The 27,415-nt window shown below is 44.9% G+C and overlaps 1 protein-coding gene across 1 annotated transcript in view; it reads right to left on the bottom strand.

The window, feature by feature from the left end:
• The window catches only part of PAG1 (phosphoprotein membrane anchor with glycosphingolipid microdomains 1), a 106,790-nt gene that overhangs the window by 34,369 nt on the left and 45,006 nt on the right, over window positions 1-27,415 (bottom strand). Inside the window, exon 2 of the mRNA XM_033126366.1 lies at window positions 12,385-12,477. The gene's annotated coding sequence lies outside the window, so the exon portion shown is untranslated. The remainder of the gene's footprint in view (window positions 1-12,384; window positions 12,478-27,415) is intronic.

Genomic DNA, 27,415 nt, shown 5'->3' with positions numbered 1-27,415 from the left:
ACTGGCGTTATGAAATGATATGAATGTTTTATAAAACCCACTATTTGAAAATATGATCAATTCGAATTTGTTTAAGATATAATTCCATTTCAAATAGACTTCTACAGAGATTTGCAGGAAACTATGCCATGCACTGCAGGCCATAAACCCTCACACAGCCAACTCCATTATTTCTCGGCTATGACTATCCAAGGCTGTTCAAACTGTACGATTGAGGGACGCTGGTAGTGGGTAACTCGGGAGGATGCCACCCGAACCCATGGAGGAATCTCAGCGTCACGAAGAGAGGCACAGCCAGACCCTGGGTTGTGTGAAGCAAGAGGAAGCCCTGGCGGTGCAAGCTTCTTGCCAAAAATGTGAACCTGAACCGATTAGGCCCCTAGATGTGACCGCCAGGCTTTTATTTACCTATTTTCACTTCTACCACGTAAATGATAAAATAATAATGGAGGATTTTCATCTACTCGTGTCACTTAACTCACATTCACAAGCGTGTGAGGTTGGTGCCTACGTTTCTGGATGTCTCTCTGTGTAAAAAAGAAAAAGCAGAACACATTTTTAATGTGCAACTTGTATGACTAGCCATCAGTGTGTCCATTAAAATGCCATCGTGTCATATGTAAAAAAAGGAAAATGACAAACCGTGGGGGTAACCACACATTTGAGAGAACACACCCACAGCTTTCTCCTCGCCCTAGTTGTGAAATCCTGTGATTTTTGTTCTTTGAGGTTCAGCCTTAGGCCCTTTTCTTATTTTGTGTCCTATTTTCTTCCTGGTGTCTTATCCACACCATGGGCTCAATTTCTCTGGGGTTGCTTTGACTCCCCATTTATATCTGCAGGCCCAGCCTCTATTCTGAGCTCTGGTTGCACGTCCAGCTGCCCCCTGAACGCTGAACCCTCCCCCAGGATGTCCCAGGCTCTCGGCCTCAGCGTGCCGCAGGCTGGACTCCCCATGTGCCCTTGCAGGGCTCCTTCCTTCCGTGAACGGTGCCACCTCTGCTAATTGCACCAGGTCACTTCCCAGGTCCTGTCATTGACCCCTTCCCCCTGCCCATATCTAGTCCAACACACCTCTTGGATGACTTGCAAATCCCTCTCTCCAACTCGTCCTTTTCTCTGCACCCCAGAGTCAACCCCTTGCCCAAATCACCAGCATCTCTTGTCTTGGCGACCGTATTCTCCCTGCGGCCCTCTGATCCCCTCTTCAAGCCTCAGCCACAGGGGTCTTTTCAAAAAGAAAACCTGATCACACCAAGCCGTCTGCTGAAAACCCTTACACTGACCAAAGGATAAAGAAAATGAAACCATAGACCAGCCTGCTCCTTCCTGCAAGTTCAGGAACCTCCCCTACCTGAGTTCTACCCCCACCAGATGCCAGCGTGGCCTTCCCAGGCAAAGGTCACCTCTCATTGCCATGTCTGTGTCCTCACTTTCCTTTGTCCACCTACTTGTGTAATCAATTTGACTCAGGTTTGTCATTCCTACCAGATGGTGTGGAAACCCTACTATGAAATCACACCTGAGCTGGCCATCAGCAGATGCTGTGTTCTGTCGTGGGTGGTAGGTGGCGACCTCTCCTCCAGTCACGTTAGGGTAATCTCGCTGGATCTGGACAATCTGGTCCGTTTTTGTTTGTTTTTGTTTTCATAGTTAGTTGTGAACCATGAGGTCAGATTCAAAAGAGGTCCCTTGGCATCCTTTGTTCCTTCAACAGCCCTGCCATAAAGCGTCACATAATTGTTTCCATTTTCTCGTGTCAGACCACATAATGATTTCACGAACTTCTGAGTTCAAACTTATGCAAAACCAAAACAGCACAAAATATTAACTAATGTGGATTTATAAAAAGCATATCATTTCAGCCTGACTTAGCACTTTTCTTGTCAGACAAACGAAAAGGACAATAAATGTCAACATTAACACAGCAAGAGTGCTTGGGCTTGGAGTCTGAGGGACAGGGGACAAATCCTCTCTGTGGCACGTCCCCCAGGATCCAGGCTGAGCTTCCTCATGAGTCCTGCTCATCTGCAAAGACCGAGAACCTTCTCCATCTTCCCTCACCCCACGGACTCAGAGCAGCTATTTTTATTACCTTATTTTTGTGTAACACTTCAGAGTTTATCAAACATTTTCACAGATTTTACTTTTTGAGTAGCTCAACAATCTCGTGAGAAATTTAAAGCAGCGTTCTTTTTTTTTCTTCTTTAAATCATTACTGATGTTTTACACCTGAGAAAACAGTAGCCCAGAAAGCTTAAGGGGCTGCCTGAGACCCATCCTGAGCCAGGAGGCAGCAGAGCGCTGTTTTCTACTCGAAATCCCATATTCTTTCCTTGTTACACATCGTACCGGGGGAAAAAGTGGTTTCATGCCACGTGACAGTCTCACCCCCATGCCAGGAAGGCAGACACCACACAGCTGCCAGGGGCACAGCCTCCAATGCCGCAGGGTCCTCGCGGGTCCTGCCAACACAGCGGCAGGCCCGGTGGGTATAAACCGCGTAGAATCTAACAAACACCAAGTTTCTCACTTTTCTTTAATGACATGACCTGCTCATTCTATCTTTTTTTTTTTTCCTTAATTCTACCTGAAGGAAACCACAGCACAAAAATAACGAGACATGGTGATCGACACTCATCTTGATGGCTGAGGGTCACCGAGCAGGGTGGGCGCCGGGCCAAACTGTTCTCCCACCCCCTCCCAGCTGGGTGTTGGTTGCCATTCTTTTACACGACATGGCATCATTAAGAGGTGGAACCTGGGGTGCCATTACCCAGTGTCAGCCTGTGACAACTCCTGGGAACACTACAGACATTTGGGACAGGACTGGTATTTACGCTTTACTAATCATCTGAAATCTGAAAGGTGAAACACACGATGCTTACCAAATTTGTGGATGGCATGCATTTGAATAGCGTTCCCCACAGCTTTCAAGACATGTGCTCAGTGTGAAATGTTTAATATACTGTAGCTTCTTTATAGAAACAATTTTAAAAACCTTCGCATGTCCAGGGATCTTTGAGATCTGCTCCAACATACGTGCATTTAATTTTTATTTGTTAAAAACTGTCATTGCAGTAACATAAGATAGCTGCAGGGTTTGCAAGGGTAAAATTCTCTTACCTTGAGTCCAGAAACCTGTGGACAACGTCTCGTTTGGCAAACCAATGTCAAAAACGATGGAATCCCCCCCCCCCTCAAGATATCATGTGTAAATAGAGTCATCCAGTTTAGAATAGCAAGACCCAGATGGTCTATCAGTATCAACAAAAACTACTTTCCTTGCCAAAATGGATTTGATAAAGCAGAAGTCATCTCAGGCACGCGGAGACAGACATATCAAGTCTGCAATACTTATTACCATATGCTCGGGACCAGGCGAGGTACTCTGTTATGTGGTCTGTAAAACATTGCTTTAAAAACAAACACTGAGTGTTCAAAAAGTGAACCAACCGTTCAATCCTCTATAGCAAAGGCCCTGAAGGCCTTTTGGACAGAGCGCCCTGTAATCGTGTGTTTTAGAGGGACGCAGGTTGGCAATGGCAAATGTGACTCGCACGGAAGCAGGGCTGCGCGCAGACCTGTTTCTATGGGGCTGTTGTGAACATTTAAACCTACGCTCCCTTTTTCTTTCTGCTAACCTAGATTTCTGAGATTCAGTCTTTAAGTCATTGTTAACAAAGGAACGGCTTCTCGTGTGATGTAACTGCCATGTGCACACAACTGTCCTTGTGCCATTACTGACAAATAAGAAACTGAGGGTTACAGACTTTCAGTAGCTCCTGGCCCACCCCGCCCTGCCACTCAGAGAGGGAGAAAGTGACAGAGAAGAGGGAGGAGGTACCAGTCTTAATCACTCGTCACAAGGATTCCCTATAATCACGAAAGGGACTGCAGGATAACGGAAATTCAGCCCTTGGAAACCGTATGCAGCAGGTAGACCAGGTCTTCTGGGGGCTTTGGGGGGCTCTAGAGGGGGAGGGCTGGGTAGCAAAGGCTGGCATCAGGACACAGCCCGATGACCATCTGAGATCCCTTTAAAAAGCTTGAAAGATCCACAGTTTTAGCACTGCTGTCGAAAGCAGACACCATCCTCAAGAAACAGTCGCCATGTTTCTACATGACACGTTCTTGAATAAGCTTTGATGTTCTATTTATTTCAAAGAAGATAGATTTTTTTTTTTGGGACCCAGTTCACATCACTGATTAGAGATATTCTAGCTGCCAGATAAATAAATCTCCACTGAACCCCAGTTATAGGCTCCAAGAGCAGTTTGCGGATCAATCTGGAACTATGTGGGGGCTTAGCTGGTTTGGTGAAAATACTTATAATACAACAGTGAGAGAAATCAATATGGATTTATGCAGGTTTTTATTCTTTGCATAGGCGTAGAAGTCGGTTTGGACCCATTAAAAAGGCCTTTGATTTGTTTGGAATTGACATATCGCACTTCCCTGTCTCTGGTTCTTTCCTTGAGTTGAGACTTCACATCGAGTGGATCCTGCTCCTGGACAGGTGTGCCAGCCTCACCAGGTGACAACACCTGAATTCTGTGCCCAGGTTCACAGGAACTTACTACAGGCAATGAGCTGTCCCCTGCTTGGATGATCTTTCTGAAACAAGGAAAGGAGGCACAGCGTTTACCCTTTGGGAACACCCCTTGGAGGCGCGTCTGATATTCGTCCAATGTAAGCAATTCAAGAATTTGGCTGAAAATCTGATTTCTAACATATGGAAGAAACAGTTAATGGCTTCCGCTTACAAAACATCCACTATTTGCCAGGTACTTTTTCACGTAAGAGTCTCACCTAGAAATACCAAGTTACACTTAGCTTATTCTTCATGGCATTGTTGTGAGCTGTAGGTGTAGGAGATGGTATAAACAGTCACAAGTCTTCCCCTCCCTGTATCTTCACTCCTTGCAACGTGACTTCCAGCAAGAAATGTCTGTTTCTCTCCCCTAATTCTCAGAGGGCCGTGTGACTCACTGTCTGTATGGATCACAGGGGAGGCCAGTTCTGAGATGGGGCCTCACGTGTTTGCATACTCCATTCTTTCTCCAGGTAACCCTAACTGCATCACGTGAAGCAGTCCAGGCTAGCCCTGCGGAAGAATGAGAGACCCATGGACCAGAGATGGAGCCAGGTGGTCCCAGCTGAAGCCCCAGACATGTGAGAGCCCAGCCAAGGTCAACAAAGCCAAGCCAGCGCTGAGCTCGTGGCACGTGGAAGCCTGCTTGAGACCAGAGGAAACGCCCAGCGGAGTCCCGCCTAAATTACCAACTGCAGAATCAAGAGCTAAACAAATGGTCAAATTAGGCCAGCAGGCTTTTTATGAAGCGAAAAATAAGGGATACAGCCCCTTTGCACTCTTCTGGTATTTTCAAACTTCTTTTTGGAATAGCACGTACATTTGATAAATGTTTATTGAATTCATGAATAAACGATGAAATATTCAAGTACAGGGAGATAAGATTTCTCTAACGCAACAGAGCTCTGCCCTTTTATCCTGAAGTGAGTCACATCTGTCTTTCCCAACCGTGAGACAGAAACAGTGATGTTTAGCATGGGGCCTGATACGTACCAGGCATGCTCACTCTGTGTGAACTCTCACTGGTCCTGTATATGAACCAAAATACCAAACAAACAAACAACCCAGCAACCCCACAACGAAACACAAAAGCCAGAGCAAACTGTAGCACTGAGGTATGCAGGAGATGTATTTCCTAAATCCTTTTAGAAGCAGAACAAACTCTCCAGGTATTCGTGAGGTGGACATTTAGGGCAAGGGACATGTTTTTTCCTTTATTAGTCTGGGCAAGCTTCTTTGCCTTTGAAAGTCTATGGTCTTTAAATGACCCATAGCTATTCCAGTCACCCAGTCTCACAGAGGGGGAGACTTCTGCTGCAGACAGGCCATCCCAAGAGGCATTCCCCACTCCTCCTCAAGGCTACTAGTTCTCAACTTTGGCTGCATCTTAGAAGCGCCCAGGGAGTTTTTAAAAAAATGCCTCCAAGAGATGGGCTTAATTAGTTTGGAGTCCAGCCTGCACGTGGGGACTTTTAAAAGCCGCTGGAGTGATTTCATTGAATTGTCAAACTTGAGAACCACAATTCAACCGTCCCCAGAGTGTTTCCACCAGCCAAGTTGTTATTATTGGGATTAACTTTCAAGGCAAACCTAACTTAAGTTTCTTTTTCATAGGTCTCTAATCGAAACACAGCACTGAGACATTATAGCTAGAAAACACACAAAAAATATAAACAGAATATAGAAAATAATTTCTCATGATGGACAGTGACTCAAGAGGAATTAAGAAATAATTATCAGACGAGTAACATCCAGATGATTAATTCAGCAAGCATAATATAAACACATGTCTTAAAAGCCGTAAGCATAATTACGTATTCAAAATGTTATTGTCCTAAGTTAAAATACCACATAACACTACAAACTCTATTAAATAATAAATTCAAACTAAATTGCATTTAAATGTATGAATCTAAAGCACATCAACCACAATCTTTAAGTGCACCTTACATGAACAATAACACTTTATCACAGATTAACGTATAATTTAATATTTTAATACGATTTTGAGTTCAGCATGGGTAGTTTAAATAACCATGGTTTTGTCTTCTTAATGCATAAATGACTCTCACATGGCAACAATATTATTTTCAGGAACTATATCTTTTTTTTTTTTTTGGCCGACTTCAAAAGTGCTGAGAAATAATAAATAATCTTATGCTATAAGCTATCTGATGTATGCAAATTGCTTTAGTGCCAAAATTTCCTCCTCAATAATTCCCATAGTTACAATCACAAATAAATCGCCAACACATATTCAGAGAGTCAGAATTTTCTACAGTACAGATTCCCTGAGAGAAACATGTAGTTGGATACTCTGGTTTTATGGAAATGGGAAATGAAACTCCGAGAGGGTAAACAAACCAGCTGACGGCTGGGAGTCAGCCCAGGAAGCCTGAGCCTGTGCCCTCACCTCTCTGAAGATGGGACAGGGAAGAGAGCCGCAAAGTGGCTCAAACTCCCGGATTTTGCCGACTTCTGCCACGGACGGCTGTGTTCAGAGAGCGACCGGAGAAATCGTTACCACTTTCCACTTCTGATCACAAAACAGGCTGGAATCCACCAGAGCCATGTAATACATTAGTTATCATCAGAATTACTGGTATTTTTTTCTAGTGTATTACTAACGTTTTATATTAACATGGTACAATTAATGAACCAATATTGTACGTGATTATTAACTAAAGTCCATAGTTAATTCAGATTTCCTTAATGTTTACCTAATGTCCTTTTTTTAAAAAAAATTTCAGAATCCCATCTAGGATCCCACATTATATGTAGTTTATTTTTCCTTAGTTCAACATCGTGTGTGTGTGTGTGTGTGTGTGTGTGTGTGTGTGTGAGAGAGAGAGAGAGAGAGAGAGAGAGAGAGAGAGAGAGAGAGGATATGAACATCTTTCTTCTATTCAGCCAATTAAGGGCAAATCCTACAGATTACTGTTCTCATGTTCCCTAACGTAAAAGAAAAGGCAAATGTTAATATATTAGTCTGGAGTTTTAATTATGAGAAAAACGCTGCAGATAAGAGGAAGTTTCGGTCCAAACGTTTTTGACATTTGGAGGGACCTTGAAACATGGTCTGATTTCAACGTGGATGAACTAAATCTAAAAAGCAGAGTGGGACAGAGCGGTGTGAGAACTCAGTGGACTCGTAGGCTGCTCACATCGAAGCACAGAAATTCAGAAGAAAGAGGTAATATTGTGCAATTTGTCATCCTTTACTTGAGGGGAGTTGGCATTTTAAAAATCCACAGAAATGCAGTTAGAATTTCCTTGCCAATATTTGTATAAAACATTTTCCAAACAAGACTGATTCAGCTTACTCCAAAATGAATTGTTAGATCACAACAGAGAGTGTGAACGACTTTTCCTCCCTTATAGAAATACCAACCGCCTTACTCTGCCTGATGCTGTACCATGAATAGGGAAATTCAAAGGCTAAAAATATTCTCCAAGTTGCCAAACATAGTTCTTTAGCATCTACTTCCTAGTACAAATGAGTCAGTCTTGCAAACTTTGAAAATGAAAGCTAGTTACGATTTGCAGAAAAATGTTGTAGCGTACCCCAATTAGTGCAATGGAAGACGTGTTTCATTTATGTATATTTATACCCATCGAAATGCTTCTCTAGACTTGCACTGAGGTTTTATTTAAAGGTGGGCTGGAAGTGAGGGATCCCAAACGCCGCGTGTTGATTTTTCTTCAATACCTGATTGCCTGCTAAGACATGAGGTTCTCTCGTCTCTCCTTTTCTTAAGACAGCACTACCCGATGGATGTTGCCACATCTTTCTCCCCACGTGAGTGAATAAACAGAGGAAACTCTACATTCTACATCTAGCTGTGAAGAGTCACAAAAAAATTCTGAGAAACCAGCCACAGGTGAATCGATTTAATTTGTTTAACCCGCGTCTCCCAAACGTATCTGACCATAAACAAAGCCTTTTTCCTTTCCTTTTGTAGGGGCATGGTGGGGAGCTGCACTGTTAACCCCCCGTTATACCTGGTAAGGGCTGGGGGAAGGCAAGGCCCCAGAAGGCAGCTGTCGACATCCCCATGCAGCCTGAGGAGTGGCCTCTGTCATCCTGGCACGTCAGGCAACAGTGCAGACCTCAGCACCCATCGTATGGCAGGAGGCACGGGACCCCCCGATGACAAAGGTGTGGAGAAAAGAACCAGCCGTCATCCTTGGCCTGTCTCGGGTGCGGCCAAGGGGACCCCATGTAGGCATATCACACAGCACAGCTCAGCACCCCTGACAGCCGTGGGGTGCGGTGCCAAGGATTCTGTGTTTTCCAGGCAGCATCAATGCACCCCCACTTTGAATTCGAGAAATGACAAATTCTGCTTCCACTGACAAAGTATGTACTGTTCCCAAACCGACAGTGTCACACGGCATGGGAGCCTCTGTGGGGACGGCAGGGTGTTTCTGGACCCCAAAGGGACATGATGCCTAAGCAATCTCCGCCGGTGCAGGATGTACCTGTGGCTGGACGCAGACTCGGGCAGACGAGGCCTGGGCCCCCACTGTCCTCCTTTACCGCCTGTGGGACCTTGGACAAGCCACTCACCTTCTCTGCACTTCAGTTTCCTCTTCAGTATAAAGAAGAAGAAGAGTAAGACAGCCAGGTGGATTAAATGATTTCACATTTGCAAAGTGCTCAGGCCAGTGCTTGCTGCCAAGTCAGTACAATATTAAGTGTTTGTGAAAAGAAGTGGTGTCATTAAGTGTCAGTACACATTTCCTTTCATAACAGACAAAGATGACAGGTGACACTGAGGGACAAGACCCTGTCACTCCCTGTTTGAAGGCAGGCCGGCCCGACTAGTTACAAGGCTACGAATGTGCAGACCTGCACAGTCTGCTTTCAGGGGTGCACATGCTGACTTAGCTGCCTGTGGGACCCCCCACTTTCTGGGGGGCTGTGGTCACATGCCATGGAGAGCCAGGCTGTCCCCAGTGCGTGCTAAGGACCAGGCCTCGAGGACAGTCGCCGTGGATTTCAGCAGAAAGGGAACACGACGGCAGGGCTGCCAGAGTCACAGATGGGTCAGCATCACTCTGCAAACTGTCACCAGGGCTCCCCAGGCCTGCTGCTCAGGCCGTGACTCCCAGGAGCCCCTGGGGGGAGCAGCGGGACAGGCCCCACCTCTGCCTCACCTCCCTCAGTGACCCTCAGCTCCGTTGTCAAAAATAATCAAATAAAAACCACTTTAAAACCAGAGAAAATAAATGCACCAAATTGATTGAAGCAATAAAAGGAAAAGGTTTGGTGACACCTCAGTTAATTTTCCTGGATTTCTTTGGTACTTACTTGAAAATATCAGCATATAAATATATTTTCTATATTTTTAAAAGGTTGTACACACGCAGCTGTAAAACGGTGGTGTAATAGATGACAAAACACTGAGAAATTTAAAAAGACTCTGACCCACTGTATACTGAGTCCATCACCACTGTAATGCTACAAGTTGCATAATCCATATGACAGAGTTCTTGTAAAAATATGCAGGGAGTTGTTGCAAACACTAGCCAAGATTGGGAACGAGGGTAAATCTCTGTCTGATCATAAAAACGAGAGGCCCTTGAATGTAGCCACAGCACACCTTCTCTGGGGGCCATCCTGGTCCCCAGCTTACCTGCTCTGTCTGTGAACACGGCAGCCTGCAGCCTGGAAACACCTTTTTCCGCTCTAGTAAGAAACTCACATGCGTGTGTGCACACACAAAGTCCCCAGCCGCCTGGGGCTATGAGGGACCACGCATCACACAGTTCCTGCACTGGGGGGATGGTGGCAGTGAACACACAGCCGTAAGCCACAGAAATGCAGGCCTCATTTCGGACTCGGGCCACGTTTCTGCCAGTGCAGTTTGCAAGGAGCGGTGGGCACTCTGCTTTGAACCTTCGTTTCTGCAGTGGCTGCCTTACTATCCTAAACACCTGGGCGTGGCACCCTCAGCCATCCCTGGCCGAGCACTTCTCACCTCAGGGCACATCTTGCCATGTGTCTCTTTCCCCTACTGCAGGCAGCTCCCACTTGCTCTGTGAACCGGCAGATGACGTGCAGAGGTTATTTATTCTTCTCTGATGCCGACACACAAACGCTGACGCACAGCCAGCGGGCTCAAAGCTGGCCTGGTGTGTCCATAAAGTATTTCTAAACTTTCACGATTCTCATTCTTGTTACTGCAGTATTTGGGTGGCTCATGGCTACCTCAGAGACGGTTTCTGTGTTGTCCTTGCATATGCAACGGGAAGCAAACCATCCCTTCAAGGAAAGCGATTTCCCCAAATGACGACTTGCCTCTTCAGGAAGGAGAAGCTATTAAACTATATTTTAAGAAGCCCTCTAAGGGGATTCAGCGCTGAGCATTTTGAGGTCCCCCCCTGCGTGGCTTTTTTTCCCATTCTGTATGCACAGCGCAGATTTCGCCAAGCCTATTACAGCGACCAAACAATGTCTTCTCTGTCAAACAGAGAATGAATGGGATCACGAAATTCCCCTCCAATGTACAGCCTGCATTCCCCCCACCCAACCCCCTCAGGAAAGAAAACCCGGGCTGAGGACGGATGAGGAAAACACAGCTCTCCCTTTGTCAATGTGAAATCACCGTCTAGCAAGCTAGGGACCAAGTCATGTCAGCTGCATAGTAACTGCTCCACGGAGAAAGTTGACGAGTTTATTTTCTTCTAAACTGGAGCGTATATTTTTGCACTTGTCTCTCTCTCTCTCTCTGTCTCTCTCCTCTCTCTCTGTATGTAGAGGAAGACATTTATCAGGGTGGAAGGAGGCAATTCACCAAATATCATTCAGGCTCAACAAGAACAGCTTCTAGCAACAGCTCGAGCAGCCACAGAGGAACGTCACAGGAATGACACAGCGATTTGTGTTAAAATATTGGCAGCTAACTCATGAGTGCTGAAGCTGACTCTGAATTCAGGGGCCTCTGTTAAGCCTTTCTTCGCGCTAAGCTCATGATTCATAAAGAAAGTGGCTGGAATTATTCCTCTGAGACATTCAGTACGGTGCTGATACACTTCCCTTTGGTCTGTCTCTCGCTCTCTCTATCTTGCTCTCTCCCCTTCCCTTTCTCCCATCTTCCCTCCCTTTTCACACACACACACACACACACACACACGCACAAACACACACACACACCCCTCTTCCTCTCCCCCCCAAAAAAAACATTAAAATTACCATCTTCCAAAACAAGGAACTTCATGAAGCATTTGTCACCAATCCACGAAAAGCTTGCTTAGTAGGTATTTTCATAAAACAAGAACATGGATTTCTTCTAAAGTTCCATATTTGCAAGTCTTAGCTGGTGTAAAATATTACGATTCAGGTTTTTCCCCCTAGTGATGTGACTAAGCGCATATATAATATATATATATATATATATTTTTACCCTTCAACGGGAATTACCCAACTCTTTGCTCATAAAAGTCAGAATGCTATTTTAATAATCAAACCACAGTGGCTTTTGCTTTCACAAATATCTAAGAGAGATTCACAGGAAGAAGAAAAAGTACGGCTTTGCCTCTCCTCCCTTTTCCCCACACATTGTCAGCAGAGCTCGGTGGGCGCCCAGATTCTGGCTGCATTCTCCTGGTAACACATTGAGAAGAGGCTGCAGGGCACCCCAACAGCTCTTTCTCCTCCCCCTCCCTCTTTCCCGCCTATCACGCTAGGTTTGCATTCGACTCAACAAGGAAGGCTCTGAGCCGCCCCACTGCGGCAAGCCGTTTGTAAGCCGGCGCTCCCTTATGGGGACCAGGGTAACATTTACCTTGGAGAAAACTTTGTCCCAATAAGGAGTCAAAATTCTGGCAATGTCATCCCTCTGAAACGTCGTGGCGAGAGTCTTCTCTTCCTTCGCAGCCTATAACCAAAGATAAAAAAATGTTAGGAAAAAAGGCCGGTGGATAAAGACGGTGAGAGACATGTGTCTAGGTCACTGGGAATACACTAGCAAGTTTATGCCAAACGCTGAGCTTTATGGTCCCTTTGGAACAAAGCAAATTGCAAGGCAGAGGAAAAACCTCTCATAGCGATGAGTAAGTCAAAAGTGTTCTCCAAAATAACAGCCAACTCAATGTCTAATCAAATACACATCAATTGCTTGCTGCCTACATGTTTTCCATAGTTTTATGACAAATAAGTCTATGTACTATTGTAGGAATAGTAAAATTCAAACAACTGTTAATCTGAATTGGAGATAAAGGTAACCTGTGATTTCCTTGGGAAAATATCTTATTAAAGTGAGAAGCTTGGGTGCAGCAGGAATCGTGTGACCTGAATGCCACGCACGTCTCCTAGTCTTGAGACCTTCCTTCATCCATTCCACCGAGGAAATGGGGAAGATCGGAGACGTGGAGGCGGCGACAGGGATGTTTCCCTTGACCTCCCTCCTGACACATCAGCGCCTCTTAGTCCATCCCATCCTGTGTCGCTCTGGTCGATTTTTGGTTTCCAGCCTTTCCACCATCCCTCTTGCCTCGCCAGTTCTTGTCCATTAATAAATGTCCCCTGTATCGAACCTCTGTTTTATATAAGACACAGGATAAGTGCCGTGTGAAAGGCAGGAAGGGAGAAGGATGGAATGAAGGAACAAATGAATGTGTTTATACTCGAAGGAGAATATCCTGGCTGTTGCCGAAGATTGAAAACTCCCTTCATTTAAGACTGAGGTACGATTCCTGATTTGCAGCATAACACACTGGGCAGACCAGGAGCCTTCCAGGTTTGTGCCTCGTGATATCCTCTGGTTGGGACCACATGTGATCGTCTTAGCCAGAGCGCTGCTTTCTTCCATAGCAGACTCAGCGGGTCATTCATAAGACCTTGAGGTCTCTCTATTGTTCCCCTAACAGGTACCAAGGGAGAAGTGACTGCCTTGTGTTTGCCACTGCATTCAGCTACATTATTATTTCTGTTTTCTTTTTTGCAACACAATCTTGGGCTGTCTTCCTCCAACCCAACTCCAGGTCTCCTGAACCCTCTCTACCCCCCCATGTGGACATGGTCAGTCCCAGAGCACGCTCCTGAATGCATCAGAAACATGAGCAAGATTTGATGATCTAAATCGAATTGCTGCAGTAGCAAAATAAAATGAATAAACACGTTCCTTAAAAATGCCAAATCTTCTTAATATGTGTCAGAAATAATATGTTTGCGTGTGCACTCTCTACTACTAGACAGGAGCAAAGAGTCTGATTTGGAAATTGAACACACGACTTGATCATTAATTTAAGAATATCAAAAAGTGGTACACAATTTTGCATTTTCCAAATGTACATTTCATGAATTTAAACTATTCCAAGGAAACAAAGTAATGAAGACAGTGTGGCACCAGCACAAGATAGATATATACATGAATGGAATAGAATTTGGCATCTGGAATAAGCCCATCTATCTGTGGCTAATTGATTTTTGACAAAGGTGCCAAGACTATTAAATGGGGAAAGAAGAGTCTTTTCAACAAAAGGTTCCAGGGCAACTGGATAGCCACACGCAAGAGAATGACACTGGATTCTTAACTAATACCATATAAAAAAGTTAACTCAAAATGGGTCAAATACATTTAAGAGCTAAAACTATAAACTCGTAGCAGAAAACATAGGGTTAAATCTTCAAGAGTTCAGATTTGGAGTTTCAGATACAACATCAAATGCACAGGCAACAAAAGAAAAATTAGATAAATGGGACTTCGTCAAAATGAAAAAGATTTGTGCTTTAAAGAACACTATTAAGAAAGTGAAAAGACAACCTAAAGAATGGTAAGAGATGGGAAAAAATCATATCTGACAAAGGACCACGACCTATAAAGAACTCTTACAGGGGGATAATAAGACAATCCAATCAAAATAGGCACAGGATCTGAATAGACATTTCTCCAAATAAATACACCGTGTTTTCCCAGAAAATAAGATCTAGCCAGATCATCAGCTCTGATGCGTCTTTTGGACCTGGTCTTATATTATATTAAAATACGACCCGGTCTTATATTAAAATAAGACCCCCTGATATTTATTACATTATGTTATATTATACCTGATCTTATATTGTATTAAAATAAGACCCAGTATTATATTACTATATTATATAAGACATTTCCCAGATCAATCTTAAAGAAAGGTGGCAAACCCAATGTCACTTTCACTGGAGTCACTGGGGTCGTTGCACTGACACAGGACCGCCTGGCCCCATTGCGAACTCATATTCTCACTGAGACCATCTGAATAAAGAATAACTCTGCATGGACCCAGTGCTCCATCAGGCCCCCTGTCCCCCTCGCGGCTCTCTATCTTTAGTATGGACAGCCATAATGACTACAAGTGATCATTGATCCAATCAAACAGAAATCCTTCGCTTCCACCAATGCTGATTCCTTTTCCTGAGTGGGATGTCAGGACTTCTGAGAACAGGCAGCTCCTCACATATGACCCATCCCTCACGCCCCGCAACCCACATACTAAGTCAGTGGAACACCGAGCTCAGCACCATTTCACACCTATTTTGCTGACTGACAGTTTTCTTGAGGACCGTTAGCAGGTTTTCAACATGGAAGATGACATTCGTAAGAAGGCTGAAACACGTGAGCTCTGATCACTCATGATGCCTTTTGCCAACTAACTGGAAGGCTTATTCTAGCTAAAGCCACTCAGAAGAACCAAAGTAGAATTCAAGATCTGGGTCACTGGGCCCCTGAGGGGTGGGATAGGCACCTGACAGAGGGCCTGGCCCACGCTCCGGCTGGCTCCACTCAGGACAGCTGGGGGGACGCAGCATGGTTGGAGTTATGGGTTATGGTGCCTCCTGGGGAAGCGGCAGTGACATCCCTGCAAGGATCTGGTAGCACAGACTTGAGCAACCCAACTCCAAATTCATGCCTAACTGTGAAAATCCACACTTGGAGCCAGGATATCTGCTCAGTAGGAAACTAGAATCATGACGCTTCATGAACGATTCCCAAATTTCAAAGAAGCTTAAAGGTGATCTATAAACCATCCCCATTCGACACTTAGACCCTCTCTACAATGTCTGTGACATCCAGTTTGCAAGGGCCAGGCCAAAAGCACTTGTTAAACGTAACAGTTGACAGCACAGAGCACTGAATAAGTCCAGTGCCCAACATATAATAACCACGCAATATTTACTCACTGATGGAGTGAATCCATTTGAAAAAAATCAGTGCAGACGTGAGGATATTGCTATAAAAAAGCCATGCTCACCTGCAGTCCCCAAAGACAGAGAAGTAGGATGGCAGGTCGCTCGTGATTGGTCTATTACCACAGCGATGTACACACGTGCGACTGCCATCCGAGAAAATGCTTCTGTTTGCCTGTGTTGCAATGGACACAAGCCAGTACACAAAACGGAGACGGGCTAATCCAGCCTGGGCTGATGCCCTTCCGTAACGAGGGTCTCCCAGAAGATCCCCTTCCTGTCTCTGGGAAGCGCTGTTAGATTCGAGCCTGGGTAAGGAAGGTCCTTCTGCACCCAGAGGTGTGGAGTCCTGGTTCTAACTTCTAGGGCCACGCAGGACAAGCCTAATAGTTTCCCCACACGGCAACCTTTTCAAATACTTGAAGACACTGGTTTGAAGAGAATTGTGGCTCTTACCCCAAGTCACTTCCCAGTGGCCACGTTCTGTTGCTGGACTAGACCTCCAGGATGGTAAGGGGCCTCCATCCTGACTTCTTATAGTAAAATAAGACCGGGTCTTAATATAATATAATATAATAAATATAATATAATATAATATAATACTGGGTCTTACATTAATGTTTGCTCCAAAAGACACTTTAGAGTTGATTGTCCGGCTAGGTCTTATTTTCAGGGAAACACGGTACCAGAAACCCTCCTCCAGGAAGAGAGCAACTTATTTATCCAGTTCCCTCTGGATATACTTACCAAACCAGTGATTAATCCAACTCATGATACACCCCCCCTGTTTGTCCAAATGATAGATATTAGCAATTTCATACTCTTATGGTAAAAAAAAAATCAGGCTTATCTATAAATGAATGCACGTGATTTCTTATTAATCCATCCGAATTCTATGATGGGTTTAATAAATTGTCAATGTAATAGACATTGACCTCAAAGCACAGACATTTCCTTCCATTAAAATGTCAGTATTTAGTCTTTCACAATAATCATGCAAGAGAACGACACTAAATATGCTCGCTGGTACCGCAATTAAGAGGTTGGCTGAGACGTGGCATATGGGCTACGAAGCGCTGGGCAACGCGGCGAGACAGAACTCGGGACACTTTCTCCTCCCTCGTCCTGTGCGCTGGTGTCGCTCGGGCTGCACTCCTCTCCCTGCTAAGCTCCCTTCTGCTTTCTAGCCGCTTTTTCTTGCTGCTTCTCCCAGCTGTGCCTCTCATCTTTCCCACACCCCAGCTGCTGTTGCCCACACTTCTAGCCTTCCCAGCACTGACTGTGTTCACAGTTCTCGTCTTCATGCCATCCGATGCCTCTTGCTTCATTTTTCACACGCTCTGACAGCTGCAGCCCCTGATGCATGCAAAGTAACAGCCCATCAGGAAAAGAGCGTTTTCTGGGGTTTTATTTTCCTCATCGAGAATGGAAGAGGCAAGAAAGGATAGTTTCCTGAGCTGCCAACGAGAGGTCACCATCAAGATAAAATGAAGTCCAATACGACTACTACTACTACTACTAAATAATTAAATAAATAAATAAATTGTACGCATCAAAAAGATTATGACACTGGGAAAATAATTCCTTCTGAAAATCCTCTTCAGTAGTCCAGTTGAATGAAAAGAGTCTCCTTTCCAAGAAGAATATATTTTTTTCTTGAATTCTAAAGAGGCAAGGATACAAACCCTTAAACATGTTTCCTTACACCATCTACAATCTTCAGAACCCAGGGAAGCACAGATACAGTTATAACACAGCTACTGAATTAGTAACAAATGACATTTATTCCCAAAAACCTTCTTTTTGTAAGTATTAGGTTGGTGCAAAAGTAATGGAGGTGAAAAGGTTAAAAGTAATTGCAAAGACCGCCATTACTTTTGCACCAACCTGATATGTTACATGACAAGAGGCTTAAAATGATATTATGTCCTATAAGCCTGCATCCCAAGCAATGCTTAGATATGAATTCTTTGCAGCGTCAATATTAACAGAGAAAAAATCAAAATGACCAAAGTACTCAACAACAGGGAAAAACCTTTTACGTTGGCAGAGAACAGAACAATTTATAATATGCAAATTTAATGTATTTCGGGAAAGTTGCCTGCATTTCAGCCATCTGACATAAAGCAAGCCAGCATAAACACCAACGCTGTAAAGATTGGCTTCGGAACAAAGATGTTGCTTTCGTGAACAGAAAATATATACATCGATGCCTCTAACTACTAGTTTAGAAATTGGTAGGAACAGAAATATTTAAAAACATCCTCTCTTAGGCCATGTAAATACACATAAAATAATGACCAGGGCAACCAACCAATTAATTCCCTTATTGACCTTCCAATGTTATTTCCTTGCTAAAAAGAACAAAAAGGAAATACTGCTCCAGTCCCTTCCACGCTGAGTATCTGGGAAGCTGTCTTTTGGACAAGCTGCCGTTGAGAGAGGCTAGCGCCTCTCACGATGGCGTTTGCCTCACGATGGGTGCTGATGGGTAGCTACCTGCCTTTTCTATCACAGAGCCTCAGCTCAGCCTTCAGACGTTTCTCGATGAGAAATACCTCTTGTTTTATATCGTCTTGGGATCACCCGTGGGGTGGTAGCGTTGGACGGTTGTCAATCGCCGAGCTTTTCCAGAAGTTATGTCAATGGGAGTGCTTGTGTGTGGGGTGGGGACAGGCATGCAAGAAGACGTCCTCTTGCCCAGGACGCGGAGGCTGGCGTGTGCCCGTGCATGCCCTTAAGATCCAAAAATGTATAGAACTCGACTTCCTGTTAGGGGTTCTAGTCACAGAGTAACTTCCAGGGCAGAAGTTACTTAAGCTTCTGAGTTCCTAAGCTTCTGCAGAGCAATGGTGCTGCCTGCGGGTCACAGGAGACAGAGGCATTTAAGCTCTAGTCGTCTTCCTGGCAGCGCTCCTCCTCTTTGAGAGGTTGCTGTCTGAAACGTCAGCCTATCTAATTGATAAGGTGGAAAAGAGACTAGGAAATAAGAGAGAAAAGAAGAGGGAACAACCAGGCTTTCAAGACTTTGAATTCTCTTAGACAAAGACACAGCTTTATGATGCTTGGTAAAAACCATCAGACAATAAACGCTCCGGGGTAACACGGTGGCATCTTAGCAGATAAAGTGGGACCAGCTGAGGGCAGTTTCCACATCCATCGGCCCAAATGGAGAAAACTGGTACCCCCTGGAAGCCTATAAGGAATAAAAAAAGGCCCCCTGGTTCTACCGGGAAGAGCCAGAGCAAGAAACCCAGGAGCAGCTTCCTGGCTGCAGAACTGCATTTGTTTTGGGTCTGCCATCAACAGGTGTTGCCATGGTAACTATCTAGCAGTTCAGAAGAAGAGGAGGTAAGAACATCTATACAGAAACACCGCAGAGAAGAAAAATAAGGGAGGTGGGCTGTAGCGAAACTAACCTCAGACCTAACAGAACGAGCAACCTAAGACACGCTTAGCCATTCGTCAGGTCTTCGTGTGGTTTGAAACAGATGCTGCAGGGACAGGTCCTCAGCCCAGGAACGAGGTCCTGCAGAAGCCAGGGAACTCCCAGCGGGGGCTCAATTTACCTTCGGTGCTAATTTATAGCCCCACTCCCACGTGTGTACTTTAGCTTTTTGATGACTTCGGGGTGGGGGGGGTAGTGGGGAGAGTTGCTGTTGTGTCGTGTTAAGTCCAGAAACTTCTAGAACATGAAGGAGTATCACTGAATGACTTCCTTACTGTACTTCTATTTCCAGCAGGTAGTAAATTTGGAGACAGTTTCTCTGCTTTCTTCCTTCAGAGGGAGAAGCTAGGATTTGCATGCTATGAATTAGGGAAATAGTCCATGAATAGCTCTTTCTTCCTGTGAGTGAGCATAACCAATATTTGGAACCCTGGGACCAGGAAGTACCTTGGAGCCTGCACAGTCCGAACCCCTTTTTTATGGTCACAACTTATCAGGGTAGCCCATATAGTTAGCATCCCACATATGTTAGCATCACGCATAATGACATTCAATCATTATTATTTCTAAAACTCTGCATTTTCACTTTGTAAGCCATTGTTGCTGGCCCCCCGAAAGGGCACACTTTATCCCCTTTATTTACCAAGCCTTTTATTGCTGTTCAAATGACCACTCCACTCAATAAATCACATAGATTAATATATTTTGGTAACTTCTATAATTCTTCAGAGTTAGGACAGCTGACAAAACAAGTTTTTGAAGGGTAAAGTCGGAAAATTTTAGCCTGAGGGACAAATCATTGTGGTACCGAGGATATTCCGCTACGGCCAGGCAGACATCAGATTGCTGTGAGAAAAGCCAGCCGAGGCATCAGCGGGTAGGGCTCTGAGACCTGAGTACCTCCCTTGCCCATTTCTGGGACTCGGTGTCCCATTGTGTAAAGAGATGGAAGCACTGTCTCCTTCAAAGGATGGATGTGAGGCTCAAATGAAAGGGTGCGTATGAAAGCGTTTTGTTCATAAACAAGAGAACACCAGGCAAATAAAATAAAAAAATGGATGTTGGAAATCTTTTTTCCCCTTATCTTTCAAGCTTTCTGCTATGTTAATATTATGTTCAGGTCTCTGATGATAAGTAGGCCATGGACGTTTCACGTAAGGTCTTTGGCAGAGAAATCTTTCCTCGCCCTCATCTGAAGGTGCCTTTCTGATTCGGACGTCTTTGTCTTCTATTAGTTCTTTTTCTTTCCACTGTTTGTTTTCAGGCTGGCAGGTCTGTGCCACGGGAGCGGGTGAGAGAGTGTGTACGGAAGAGAAGAGGGTAAGGGAGGCAAGAGAGCGAGGAAGGTCACACGGAGAAGGGAAAACGAGAGGAACAAACGAGTTACCACAGGGGGAAGAATCTCCCCTTGCATTCCACAGGCAGGTTCTTCTCCCTGAGGATGTTGCTTGATTTGTTTGCCATCTCTACATCACTGCGCTGAGCTACTGGTGGCCTTATACACTCTTCAGCGGAAGCAGTTCTGGGGATGACACCAGTTTTTGCAGTGACCCTCATCTCATGGGGTTCCGTTTGTCCATTCTCCTGCCGGAAGGCTATGCCACGCGTAGCTGAAGATACAGAAATCCTTGTTTCTCAGACTAAAACTCCTACATCTCTTTTGCAGGAAGATACATACCTTCTGTCTTTTTTTGTTGGCTTGTTCTATTAAAAACATGGTTCCCACGTGAAAATGGTGCCCGTTTGCTTCTGAGTGTTGTGAATCCATGCCTTTGCCTCCCGTCCCTTCATCCACCCACTTTCGTATTTCCTCACCATCCCGCTGGTCACGGCACATTCAACTGGTGGCCAAGTCTCATGGGTGCTACCTCCTTTAATGTTTGTAATAGTGAATTTCCAGTTCTGTTATAATACATGCTTATCGAAAAGGCTCACAGAATATAAAAAGATATACTATAAAAAAACGAAGGTTCCTTTTCACCTCACTGCCCCAATCCCACTTCCTAAGTCTAACTGTAAGCACGGTTAGACTTGAGTACACTTGAAAAAAGGTCTGGAAAGATTCAAAGGTATGTTTTTTCTTTCTTTGTTACATATACGGTACCTTACACTAGGCACTGCTCAAAACTTTCATTGTATTCATTTACTGTATCTTGGAGAACTTTGCATGTTAGTACACAGATAGAGAGTTATCTCATTCCTGTAAATAATTACAGAGCATCCAATAGCGTGAATACACTATGATATATTTGGGCATTTCCATGTCAATGGATATTTAGATCGTTTTTGGTTTTCCTCAGTCAGAAACAATGTCACAATGACTACACACACACACACACACACACACACACACACACACAGTCCGAGTCAAGAGACATCTGGGGCTACAAGAACTGAAACAGGCCAGGAAGGTTTCAGAGGGAGCATGACCTGCCAACACCTCGATTTGAATTGTAGCCTCCAAAAATGCGAGATGAGAAATTTCTGTTGTTCTAAACCACCGGTTTTTGGAACTTGGCTGCAGCAGCCACAGGAAAGTAACAGTGTGTGTAGAGTCTGCCCTCACACAGTACCTCTTACACGGTTCAGCTCGTGGTCCCAGCAGGCCTCCCATTACCTTCCCGTCCTACAAACACCTACTGTCTATTCCCGCATGTCCAAAGGCTCTCGGACGCTACCTACCTCCTTGCTTTTGAACACACTGGTTCCTCTACCTAAATTCCCTTCTCCCCTTGCCCCCAGCACACCCATGTGCCTTAGCCAGTCTCTGGGGCCCCTCCTTTCTGGGCTCTTTCTTTCTGACACCGTCCTTCCCCCGCAGTCTCCCCACGCATGACCGACTGCCTCTGGGAGTCCCCTCTGTGCTGTACCTACTGGTTTATGCACATCCTCCCCCTGTTCTACGCTGCGAGCAGCTTGAGGGTGGAGTCCTTCGATGTGTCCTAGCAAGGTCCTTGCACATAGCGTGCCCTGAATGGCACTGTGGGTGAGCAGTGCAGTGCCGTGAACGACATGCGGTTTATTATAGACTTGAGTCTGTTAAACCTCCTCGGGCAAAGAGGTGCAGCGGGGTAGGTCAGGGCTGACTGCACGTGGGTGACGAACAGAACCGACAGGTGTGCTTCCCACATGCCGAGCTGTGGCCATTCTCAGCGTGTTATTCTTTGGGATGAGATTCATTCTTCCAATCAGTCACGCTTAGAAGCCTTAGACGTTCCCACCGGATACTGTAAACTCCAGCCGCTCCCACCATCCAAGGGAAGCGTTTAGCATCCACTCCAAACACAGAGGTCCAAGGCTCGTTAGAGACAGAAGGTGGACCAGTGATTGCCGAGGGGGGAAGAGTGTGGAACATGGGCCATGGTGGGGGTGCACTGTGGTGACAGCTACGGAGGGAGGGGTTTCCTTTCCGAGTTAAAAGAATGCTCTAGAAGGGGTGCGTAGTGGTGACAGTTACAAGCATGTTCTAAAATTGACGGTGAGGATGGTTGCAAAACTCGGTGAAGACGGAAAGCGATCAACCTGTACACGTCAACTGAATGAACTGTAATGGTATGTGAATTATAACTTAATAAAGCTGTTTAAGAAAAAAAAATGATTCATTTAATCCAATCCAGACCACAAAAATCACTATTAAAACAAGTCACTTCTTCAGTTGCCAAACATCCACCCAGATAAAATAAAATAAACCTTCCGCACGAATGAAAAACAAACAGCCGCTCCTGTAATGCTTAGAGCCTCCGAAAGAACATGTGACGAACACCTGGGTACTTCACGTCAGGTCCGTTCAGTCTGCCGTCCTATCGCTCAGTCATCGCAACATAAATGGCACCGGAATTTTCCTCTCATCTTCAAGAGTCCGATTCTCTCTGTGTCATGTTAGAGATACACTGAGTTCCAAAAATGTGAGCGCTAGGAGGGAACTGAGCTAGAATGATAAGTGAGCGCCAAGAAGGGGAGTCATGAAATCTGTAAGGGGCTGTGGGTTCTCTGGTGAGCCAACGACCTCTGTGAGTCAAGCCTGTAACACGTATCGGGCAAAGGGACACAGCACCTTCAACACCTGCCAGACTGTTCAGTAAGTCTCCTGAACGATCGAGGTGATGAACGACTAACAGCAGGCATCCTAGGGTTTCTTCATGTACGGTTGTACCTATCATGCGAAGGCTTGTCACATCTCCCCAATGAAATGTTAGACTCCTTGAAGCCAGGGGAGGTAGCTAATGGGTGTTCTCTCTCCACCACCCCACGCCCAAAGCAAGGATCACAGAGTTAACAACTGCTTTGTGGGGTGCAGCTTATGCCCAACTTAGAGTCTCATGGTACCAGAGAGATTTTTTTGTGTCCTTCTTAGGAGCACTGTTTTGCAGCAAACATGATTTAATGCATGGGATGACAAAATCTACATAGCAAACCGTTCCCTAATTGAGGGTTACTGTTCTTTGAAGCCCTATTTTGAAGGACTTTGTTTTGGAGGAAGGTAACTACAGTCACCTGAACCACAGAAGAAGCCCTCCAAACCCGTGGGCTAGTGGCTTATGAATGTTCCCGGCAGGACTTGGTGAGCAGGACTCCACTGGGTCCACCATACTACACCCTCCCACTGTGAAGACTATCTCAGAACGAAATCTGTTTTAGAGGTGGCTTTTAACATAACCACCAATAAGATTTTATCATGAAAAGGGAGGAATAATTTCTCTCTGCAACATATCCTTACATAGGTCACACACTCCCCCAAATTACAGACTCTTTGCTATTGAAATCTGATGATTAGTCACCGAGTTCAACGTATAGTGGGAAAGCCTACAATTAAACACAATTAGCCAAGATAAATTATAGAGAGAACCATGCAAATATATGAAAAAAACACTCTTACAGTTCAATGGGTGAGGACGCAATAAAGAAAAAACGAACACCTCTCTTACACACATTCACAAGAAATACCCAAGGGTGACCCTTCTGAAAGCCCCCCAGGCAAGGATGGAGCTTCCCAGCCTTCTGTGACCTGGTCCCGCAGCCCCAGGCCCTTCCCAACACACACGCACCCTCCCCTGCCTGTGGAACATTCCACCCCCTTCTCCCCTGACAATTTAGCTCTAAGCCCTGATGGTCCTTTGTAAGCCTTACTCTTTGCCTTCTGTCCTTAGACTCTGTCCAGTTGATTTGACATCAACTATTACCTTACGGTCCTATAGTGGGGGTGAATCCTGCCCCACCCCCCACCCCCAGGGTTCAAGCAGATAATACTTCCGCCTCTTCCCACCTCTTCAGTTACTCCATTCCAGGGGAGATGGGGTGACTCATTGAAGGGGTGATGTCGGGATGGGTGAACTAGCACCCTGGGCTCAGTTCCACCCTTTTTCCTTCTGGGATGTGAGTTTTCCCCTGACCCTCCATGTTTCAAGTTGGTTCTTTGGGCCCAAACAGGGGTCTGTCCCAGCCGGGACGGCCTGTGCTTAATTCTGGGGTTCCAAATTAGAACAACAAGTAAACCCTGCCATCCAACCTGGGCTTTACAAGTAATAGAAGTGATACTTGAGCCACACCTGCCAATTCTTTTATCCTCTCTCTTAATATCTTTTCAGAACTTGGGAAGGTCACAGGGGGTGTCGTTATTGTGGTTTTGGTCAGAGTCCAGTGTCATTCGTATACATAAGTATCCATCTGTTGATCAGATGGCCTTCAAAACTGACGTGAGATTGTGTGTCATCTCTCTGCCTGGACATAATATGGGGTCATGCCGCGTAAGCCTTTGCTTCACTATAATGCCCAATGTGTAGTATAAATAAACTCCATAGGTTCAATCATGAATATGTCATCTAATTAAGGATATAAAGACAGGAGTAAAAGCAAGACAAGACTTAGGACCACAACACTTGCTCATTCCAGCTAATGGTTATGACCTAACATCAAAACAGCGTTTTTGGCATCACTGATCAGCAGTGTCAGCATGGAGTTAACATAGGCAGCGTAAGTATAAAACTACTATAAGCTTCACAGTGTGATCCTGTAGAGTTAATTTAATTGCACACTGAGCAAGAAGAAAGAATAAAAGATAAGGCATATGCTGATTGATTTTTCTCATCAAAACCCACAAGATCTCATTTCAGCAAAACCCCGTCATTACATTTACAGCATATCTGAGAGTGAATTTTGTGTGACAGATATCCAAATCTAATTTCCAAGCAGCGACGGCACGCCATCGTAAGCCATGTTTTTATTTACAACATCTGAAATCTTCATAGCAGATGCTACATTATCCTTTGCTCAGACTTACAGAAAAAGCTTTGCGTGTACTTAAAAAGCTATTAATGTCAAATGTTCCTGAACAAGAATGATTATGCTGTCTAACTATATGTTTTTGAGTGTCCCCCTGGCCCCCCCCATGAAAAACCAAAAGTGAATTAAATACAGAAAGGATTACAATAGTGTCAAAATAAACACAGTGTTTCAAAAAAGTTAGAGGTCAATGAATGTGATTACACTACCACTTTTTCTTCAGTTTTATTTTCAGCACACTATCGTGTTCCATGGAAATATGCATTTGTGGAACGCTAACTGGACAATACTATGAGGGACACATGGTACAAACAGGTGGTACATAATAGCACAACAGTAATGCTAAAGACACAAAGACGTGTCCCGTCGTTTCCCTTGGACACTCCCCGTCTCCCCTGCTAAAACGGCAGAGACAACATGGTCATCCCTGCTTTATAAATGGGGAAACTGAGGCTCAGAGAGGTTTGCCGACATTCCCGAGGACATTCCCGAGGACTAGCAGGGCTGGTTCTCCGGTGCCGACTGCTGACTCCTCGTAGACAATCATTCATTTGGAGATTCAGCAAACAGTCACTGAGCACCTGTTACGCAACAAACCCTACCTTGGGGCTGGGGACAGAGATGGTATCCGCTCTCCTGGTCTCTCCCCCTGGTCGTCCTATTTGACACCGAACCTATCATCAACATGCATATGGCATCCTCAACGTATCCCTTTTATTTTATATGCGGAAGAAAATAAACTTGCAAATATTTTTCCCATCAAAGCCAAAGTAGGGAAGACTGACTTAAAATTAACGCAGTGTAGTCATTTGCTTTAGAAATGAGAAACATGTTTCAGTGTTACTCTTCGATGCTCATCTTAGAATGACAGGCGTTTCAATTAAAACCGAAACTCCAAATTAAAAATATCCTTTGGCGTTTTTCAACGACGCCTTTAATCTTCTATCAAATAAACGAGGATTTAATCACGTAAATTAGTCTACCTCATTTAGGCACCAAAATGTCAGGATTTATCCAAGGAAACAAACTTAGGTTTAAACATTCACAGGAACAGGGATGAGAATGTTCCTTCGATGAGAAGACCCTTTTTGAACTTCAGCTTTGAGTTTTACGCATCTATAGTCACAGGGGTCTGAGGTCCCAGCACCATCCTGCAGTTCTCAAGCCACAGTATTTACAGGAGGTTCCCCCTTCGTAAGTGCAGTTGCCATAAAATGTCATAAAATATGGGAGAGGGAAGACCCATGCCCGGTCCTGAGCTGACAAGGAATGGTACGCACATTGCTTTTTATTTAGTTTTGCAACTTTGTAAGTTGATTCATGAGTCGTCAATGCAGTTAGATTTAAGGCAGGTTTCCTTCCAGGTAGGGAAGCTGACAGACAGACAGACAAGCAAATGTGATATAGAGACACCCAATGAGACAATGAAAGGAGAAAAGTTGGTGCTTGCCTCAATCAGCCGGTGAGCTGATGCCATACTCCTGGCCTCTCTGCACTCTGGCTGAGCAGCTAGAGAACACAGTAGGATGTGTGCTCCTTACCCAGGAAAAACAACCCCACCCGCCTGACGCCTCCGAGTCCTCAACCTCCTGGACCTGAACAAGAAGAGTGACGCCAAAGGGCCTTTCAGTCGCCCATTTCCTCCCCCCACCCTTTTTTTATAGCATTGCAACACTGTAACTCTGCATTTGTCATACACTTTTACTTGTCTTGAGAGAAAGCCTATGTACACATTTAAAAACCTCGAAATAAATGCTACCTTATTTCTTAGGCAGTGTACGTTACTGTGCCAATCTGTAGGCTGTGCCTGATATTTTGAATGCTGGGGTAGACAATGGCGATATCCAACGCCCACATTAAGCTCCAGCCACAGGCCTGAAGACATCGCTTTCTTGTGTAAAGTGAGCACGACTGCATGAGAGTC

The sequence above is a fragment of the Rhinolophus ferrumequinum genome, chromosome 14 (genome assembly GCF_004115265.2).
Source record: "Rhinolophus ferrumequinum isolate MPI-CBG mRhiFer1 chromosome 14, mRhiFer1_v1.p, whole genome shotgun sequence".
NCBI classification, from domain to species: domain Eukaryota; kingdom Metazoa; phylum Chordata; class Mammalia; order Chiroptera; family Rhinolophidae; genus Rhinolophus; species Rhinolophus ferrumequinum.
Note: the sequence above shows the minus strand (reverse complement) of the source record. Positions and strands in the feature narration are given on the sequence as shown.